The following is an 8,477-nucleotide window of genomic DNA, read 5'->3' as shown; positions in this document are numbered from 1 at the left end:
TCTTGGACACTCCTCCTGATTGGCTGAGACACAGCAGCGGCGCCATTGACACCCGTGGCTGTCAATCAAAGTCAGTGAGCCAATCAGGGGAGAGAGGGTCGGGACTCCGTGTGTGAATGTATACACAGAGCTCTGACTCGGCTCGGGTGCCACCATAAAGCGCTGCTGGCTGAGGGGGCACTCGATAGGAGGGAGGGGCCAGGAGCAGCAAAGAGGGACCCAAGAAGAGGAAGATCCGGGCTGGTCTGTGCAAAACTAGCTGCACAGAGGAGGTAAATATAGCATGTTTGTTTGCTTGTTTTTTTTTTTTTTTTTAAACGAGACTTAATCACTTTAAAAGAGAAGTATAGACTTAGAAAGAAACGCACATTTTATACTCACCTAAGTGGACGCAGCATCAATCAGGTCTGCAGTGAGAACTTAGAAATCAAATACCCCTGATCTCTCAGTTCTCCACTCTGAGCAGCAGTGTTTTGGCAGCAAATTTCAATATAGTTTTAGTCCTAGTCTTAGGACTAAAATGGCATTTTAGTTTTAGTCTCATTTTAGTCGACTAACATTTCCAGTACATTTTAGTAGAATAAAATTCAATATTACATAGTAAGTGAGGTTAAAAAAATACATAAGTCCATCAAGTCCTACCTATGTGTGTGATTATGTCAGTTTTACATTGTATATCCCTGTATGTTGTGGTCGTTCAGGTGCTTATCTAATAGTTTTTTTTAAACTATCCATGCCCTCCGCTGAGACCACCACCTGTGGTAATTGACTTTGTATTGTGTGAAGGAGTCCTGTGATAAATGTGTTTTGCAAGTTAACAGACAGTCTAAAGGGCATGTGTCTTAGACATCAGCTGTAGTTAATTAGCTCATATAAATTAGATCAGGAGCCTGGAGTCATGATGTCTACCAAAAAGATGTGTATTGGTGCTCATGGTGTGATGTTGTGGGTGGAGTTGGGTCGTTGTTCATTTGGACTGCAGTATCCTAACTATATATAAGAGCCTGATTTTCTCAATAAAGGGTCTATTCGTGTGGAACCTCAAACAGAGCTGTGTGTCTCGTTATTGGGGTTCGTTTGCCTGACTGTGGAGTGTCGATAGCTGTCTTGGGTTCGGGAATGGAATATCTTCTTAAACGGCTTTAACCCCTGTCCCATTTGGGGTTCCGTTACATTCCCCATGATTTTAAGGGGCCGGCTTCAGCTCTTGGATCAGCTTGCCCTAATGATGGACCTTTTACCAATGTTAATTTAGTTGTTGGCTTTATAGAGAGATTTTGCCTCTGCACCTACCATCCTACTGCACTCAGGGGCGCTTCTCCTTTTGTTTTTATTTGTCAGCTTTGACAGCTTCCCAACGGGATAGCTCAGGTAGGTTTGGACTCGCACCTGAACCCTCCTGAGATCATCCCTAATAGTGGTCTATGCCTGAGCAATGGTCACTTACAGTCTTCATTGGAAGTGCATGTGATAGGGTGACAACGCAGGAGAATGATGAGGAGACAGGAACAGATTGTTGTCACCCCATAACCAGAAGTACCTGACCAAGGACCATCAGGACAGGAACTATTTTAATGAAAGCTGCAGATATAAAAAGATTTTTTTTTTAATTGACACTAGGATGCTTTCATGATTGGGTTTGAATAAAGATTAGACATAACAGATTAGAAAGCAGACTCACCTTGTGAGGCAACATACATCACTCACTGCGACAGAACAGTAGATAAAACTTTATTCAACATATATTTACAATGAGGATTATAAAATTATCATTACAATAGGCCAAAAGAAGGAACAGTATATTATAACACAGAACATAAGATCTTAATGCTGATTTTGATTCTGGGCATTTTTAGCGATCTAATGGATACAAGAAAATATTAAAATGATTTCAGTTTTCTTGTAAAATAAAACTTTAATATAGACACGCTTATTACAAGATTACAGGTTGTAGGAGTTTGCTGGTAATATCCTGAAACAATGATTTTATGCCATTGAGGCACACACCCAGATGATGGAAATGATGCGTGGTAACTGGAAGAAAAGAAAGCGTTGGCCGTGCCACCAACATATCACACCAAGGTCTCATGCACATGGAGACTCACAATTCCCTCTTTGGCACCCAGGAAGCTGCACGTGCCACATACAGCCACCCATAGGTGAGCGCAGCCTATTGCATCAGGGTGTGCCCCCCAAAGCTCAAACACTATCACCTTTCTCTGCAGCCTCAGCTGCACTGGACAGGGAATGAATGGGAAGTGCTCTGTGCTAAACGGCTTTTCTGTAAATTCACAAGTTGAAGCATAGCAAACAGTTTACAATGCTTTAGTTATGAATAAACACAGTGAGCGAGTGTGTTCATTTAGAAAAAGAAAGGGGCCGGTAAATTACATATTTACTAGCCCCTTTCCTTGTTCTCCATTCTGAAACATAGCAGCCGGGGGAAGAGGAGGGAAGCCAGCAGCACTGTGCGGGAGGTGCAACATGGGGGAGGGGAGGCCTGGCCAGGAGTGAGAATCAGCACCCCACAAAGTGATTAGGATGTGCCCAGGCACACCTGGCATGCATATGCAGCCTCCAACACAAGCGAATGGGAAAGTGGCATATTCAGGGAGAAGCATCGTATGCACATATATAGGAAAACACCAATGCAGAGGCTATTGGCGCTTACCCAAGCATGGATGCGTACACCCATTCACTTGTGTTAATGGCTGCACATGGCATGCGCAGCTCCCTGGGTGTCAGAAAGTCTCAGCACATAGGAGCTGCCTAGGCTACTTTCACATAGCCACATAGGGGCAGAATGGGGTGGCTGCCGGTAGCAATCACTAGATTCTTGCTGGCGGTTCTAATTGCTGCCTGCATACACTGTGCGTGAGCAGCAGCAGCTCTCAGATTTGTACTCAGTGTGCACCCAGTGTTGGGGTTTCTGCAGGGTTCTGGTCCCACACAAACTGGCCACAGCTAGTCTGAGGCTGGGTTCACACCTATGCGAATTGGATCCGGTTTCCCCGCATCCAATTCGCATGACAGGAGATTGTGACCGGCTCTCTATGACACCGGTTCACATATTGCTGTTGCGGCTGCGGAGCAGCTTGCACAGGAACACTGTGCGTCTTTGGTTCCGTTTCAGGGCTGAATTCAGGCAAAAATGTGGCCCTGATTCTTTCCTGAAATGGAGAATACTGACGCAACGGATCCCTGCTGCAAGCTGCATTGGTCGGAGGTGGGAACGCAGCCTCAATGCGGCCAAAGCAGTGTTGCTGCATCCAGTGGCCTTTGTATGCAGAGCTCTATGTGGCCCCGGTCTCCTGGGTGAATGTAGCCTAAGCCTCCATGTACATAAGGCCTTATGGTGGAGGTTCACCCTTTAAAAAAAATTCTGACATCACACGGAGTCGCGCCATCCTACCGACAGAATGCCGGTGTTTTTTTTCTTTCTCAGCACATACCTCTTAATCCCGATTTTCACCTCACGGCAATCCCGCGGGAGTGGGCATTCCCAAGCACTGCCTGTGATTGACAGGCTTCCGAACTGGCATACTGCGCATCACAGGTTGCCGACAGAACCCGAACGTCGGTGCGCAGGCGCCGTATAGAGCCGCACTGACGTTCGGGTTTTTTCGGCAACCTGTGACGCGCAGTATGCGCCGTTCGGAAGCCTGTCAATCACAGGCAGTGCTTGGGAACGCCCACTCACGCGGGATGGCCGTGAAGTGAAAATCGGGATTAAAAGGTATGTGCTGAGAAAAAAACACCGGCATTCTGTCGGTAGGATGGCGCGACTCCGCGTGATGTAAGAGGGTGAACCTCCACTTTAAGGTTTCATGTTCTAATCTGCCCAGAAAACAGACACACAATTTCATTTTGTTGGCATGGACAGCGCAGGCACTTTTTTTCCCTCCAATAAACAATAAATAAATCAGGCTCAGTCAGTATTTCAAGTTTCAACAGTCCCCAATGAAAACATAGCAAATGCTTGAGAGGCAAGGTCCTTTCAATAATCCGCAGACAACTGTATATTGGAATGTAATGTTCTTAGTTTTTCTCTCAAGTAATACATTCATTACCTAACAGTGATGACTAGGAAAAGCAAGCCTGTCATTTTAGTGAAACAGAGGTTTCCGCTGCTGTGCTTCTTCTGAAAATACCAGTTGTCTGGCTGTTATGTGGATCCACTACCTTGAAAGCCAGGCAAACACACATGAAATACATACAGTTATGAGATTTACACAGCCCTGCCAGGCAGCACACCTCTGAGGCCCCGTACACACGGCCGAGGAACTCGACGTGCCAAACACGTCGAGTTCCTCGGTGAGTTCAGGGATGAAGCCGCCGAGGAGCTCGGCGGGACGCCTTCTCCCATAGAACAACGAGAAAATAGGTAACATGTTCTCTATTTTCTCGACGAGTTCCTCGGCGGCTCCATCGGGCCAAAAGTGTACAGACGACAGAGTTTCTCGGCAGAATCCGGGTTTGACCGAGTTTCTCGGTGAATTCTGCCGAGAAACTCTGTCGTGTGTACGAGGCCTGACTGCTAGTGGAGGGGACCTGAACTTTCTCTGCTGCAGTTAAAGTGGAGTTCCACCCTAAAAATTAACTTTCTATTTCTTTTTTTTTTACTCAATTCTATCTGGCTGTTACTAGGCATATTTTGTAATCTGCCTACTTCCTGGTCCTAGGTGGTTCAACTTCCTGTCCTAAGACCCCATTGCCTCCTGGGAAATGATGACACTCATTTCCCAGGAGTCTCTGGGCATTACTGTGCCTAAAAATCACCCAGCATGCACCTCTCCCTGAACACCAGGAAGAAAAAGGAGCTGGGCTTCACATGCCCACACATATGATGGATACAGCCACAACATGAGCTGGAGAATATAAGGCAAGTGTTTGCAATGATTTCTGGAACCATTGGGGAGCTATTAATATGTTTTAGGGACTAGTTAGGCTGCATTCACACCTAGGCGTATTGTCGCCTGTAGCGCGACGCTATTGCAGCCTGCAATACGCTGGAGGGGTGATTTTACATTGTCGGCTATGGAGATGGTTCACATCTCCACGCCAAACGCCGAAACGCCTGAAGCTCAAAACAAGTCCCGGACCTTTTTTTCAGGCGGCTTTCGGCGTTCGGCCATAGCCGACAATGTTGATCACCCCTCCTGTGTATGTTACCGCGGCGTATTTTACCGCGTTTTGTCGCGGCAAATCGCAGGACAAAACGCCGCAATTTGTCGCGGTAAAATACGCCGCGTTGAGGTGTGAATGCAGCCTTAATGTGATTAATTTTACTTTGCAAAAAAAAAAATTTTGACCGGAACCCCGCTTTAAGCATGAACGCTAAGAAAACAGTCCAATTCACAGATTAAATACATTTGTAGGGCCTGTTTTGCCTGCCTGAGATAAAGATCTGCCCCACAGAAGAGGGTACTGATCCTTCTCTGCTGCAGTTTCACTTTCACTTTGAACCCTGGTTCACACTGAGCTGTGGGAATGAAGCCGCGCGAGTTCAGTTGAACTCACACAATTTTTGGCGGAAATCTCACAGCCATAGGGGGTTATTTACAAAAGGCAAATCCACTTTGCACTACATCGCTGTAGATTGCTCTAGATCTGAGGGAAGCCCTGCTGATTTTTATCATCCAATCATGTGCAAGCTAAAATGCTGTTTTTTATTTTCCTTGCATGTCCCCCTCAGATCTACAGCGACTGCACTTCCAAGTGCACTTGTAGTGCAAAGTGGATTTGCCTTTAGGAAATAACCCCCATTGTGTTTCTGCGCAAATGTCAATGGAAATTGCACCCTGAAATCGCAAAAAATTGTATAGAAACGACTTTTTGAAATCTGTGCGGCGCCACAAATGCAGCGTCGCACAGATTAGGACGGTGCAATTGCTGCCAATTTGACATGTCAAAACACACCAATGTGAACCAGGGCTCAAGTCCCCTCCATCCTATTGGTGGAAAGCAAAAGGATAAGTAGCACGATGATTAGCTCAATTATCTGTCACTCTGTTCATTCTCCTATCAACATGCCCCTTGCACTGCAGCTACCTTTGCCTCCCCCCAAAGGTCTGCTGTATAGACTATACAGTAGATTGCTGATACAAAGTTATATACAGGCACCTTAGCTGCTTGCATCTATTGATGTATAAATAACTACAGAGCTGCATTCATTTGTGTCCTTTATATCTGCCTGGTGTTCAGCTTTAAGTAACACTTATGCCGCGCACACACGATCGGAAATTCCGTCAAGAAAACCGTGGATTTTTTTTCCAACGGAATTTTGGCTCAAACTTTTGTTGCATACACACGGTCACACAAAATTCCGACCGTCAAGAACGCGGTGACGTACAACACTACGACGAGCCGAGAAAAATTAAGTGTAATGATTCCGAGCATGCGTCGACTTGATTCCGACCATGTGTGTTTTTTTGTGCGTCGGAATTGCATGCAGACGATCGGAAATTTCCGACAAGAACTTTTCCCGTCAGAAAATTTGAGAACCGGCTTTCAAATTTTTGCTGTCGGAAATTCCGACAGAAAAAGGCCCTACACACGGTCGGAATTTCCTATCAAAAGCTCACATCAAACTTTTCTTGTCGGAAATTCCGATCGTGTGTGCGCGGCATTACAGGTCTTGTTCATACGCCTATGATTGTACAGTAAAGGATAAGAAGCACCCTGATGAGCTCATCCCCTGTGCTCTCTTATCAGCATGGTCATTGCTGACACACTGCGGCAAAATTAATTGGCTCCTCATGCTACTTCTTTATTTTATTTTCTCGTCGTGTTTTCCTGCCGAGAGACCAGAGCATCTGTATACTTACCTGTCGCCGTGGAAACCCGCGCAAGCTTGAAAAGACTTTGACGCATGCGCGGTAGCTTCCAAGGCATAGGTAGGGTGAAGCAAGATGGCGGCGACGGCATCGAATGTGACGAGCGCATGCTCGAGGTAGTCGGTGACGTCACCGCGTTTCGTGCCATTCAAAACAACAACGTTTTTTCCTGACGAGAATCTGGGCCGTGTGTACAGGGCTTTAGAATATTAAAGGTTGTAAAGGTTCGTCTTTTATTTTCTAAATAGGTTCCTTTAAACCGGAAGTAAACTCATTGATTTCAGTTTCAAAAAGCAGTTACATTTCCGGCATGCCGGGATTGCTAACTGTCCCATTGGTTGTGCTCTCAACCAAACTGTCAAACCATCCAATGGCTGGTGTCATAACTGATCACATGTGCAGCACCATGGCAGTTGAAGATAAAACATAGGCCAAGATGGCAGCTTCCTTGGCTGAAAATGATAGGTGGGTTTACTTCCACTTTAAGCTAGTGCATTGTTGGTTCACTTACCTTTTCCTTCGATTTTCCTTCTAAATGTTTTTTTTCTTTGTTTGAATTTCTCACTTCCTGTTTCTCCTCAATAAGCTTTCCACCATCATCCGAGCGGTGGAAAGTCATTTAGAACAGCTTACTGAGGAGGAACAGGAAGTGAGAAATTCAGACAAAGAAAACAAAGAAAAAAATACATTTGGAAGGAAAATCTAAGGAAAAGGTTAGTGAACTAACAATGCACTAGCTTAACCTAATAGGAACCTATTTAGAAAATAAAAAACAAACCTTTACAACCCCTTTAAAGCAAGTGGTAAATGACAGCCAGGTCAAAAGCATTTTCAGAGGGTCAGTTCAGCAACGAAAACCTCCATGCTTCTCTCAAGACATTTTTTCTTTTAAAGTGAATATATCTGTACACGCAGTGTATAAAACACAAACTCCTCCCTCTACCTTTTGAAGTTTTTTTTTGGAGGTGTGAAATGTAACTGAATGATGAAGTCAGAATGGCCCAGGTTCCCCCGTCTATATTCATTTTCGTGTATTGCAAAGCAAACTATGATGCTCAACAAACTGAAGTCTGTGAAGCTACAATGGTCCCACTGCACTGCTAGATTTCACCACAAGATGGCGTTGCAAATTAAAACGAGCTGCATTAGACACATCTGTGTCAGTGTAGAAGATTGTCACAAGCAAACAGGTTATTTACATTTGAACTTCAAATCCACTTTGAGGTACCGGCACAGATTTGGTCACATTCAGGTGGCCTGAGGGATGTAATCGACCTTTGTAGGTAACCTGAAGGTACAACTGTCAGAAGAAATGGTCGTCAGCCAAGTTGAACCTTGTCTCTACACACCATACATTTTCAGTGGTGCTACTCATTCATGACATCAGGACAGACATACTTCTAGCACAAAAGGGAACAAAAGATCTTTTCACAGTTGGATTGTTGGATCACAACATTCAATGTGGCTAAGGCCTGTCAGTCTGTTAACAGAGTTTAATGAAGATGTGATTCACCATTTAACTTATATAAGATCACACTACCCTTTATCCTGTTCTTTGTTATGCCCCGTACACACGATCGGAATTTCCGATGGAAAATGTCAGACGGACCGACCGTGTGTATGCCCCATCGGAAATTCAGA

Source organism: Rana temporaria, chromosome 4 (genome assembly GCF_905171775.1).
Source record: "Rana temporaria chromosome 4, aRanTem1.1, whole genome shotgun sequence".
Classification (NCBI taxonomy): Eukaryota; Metazoa; Chordata; class Amphibia; order Anura; family Ranidae; genus Rana; species Rana temporaria.
This window is presented reverse-complemented; position numbering follows the sequence as displayed.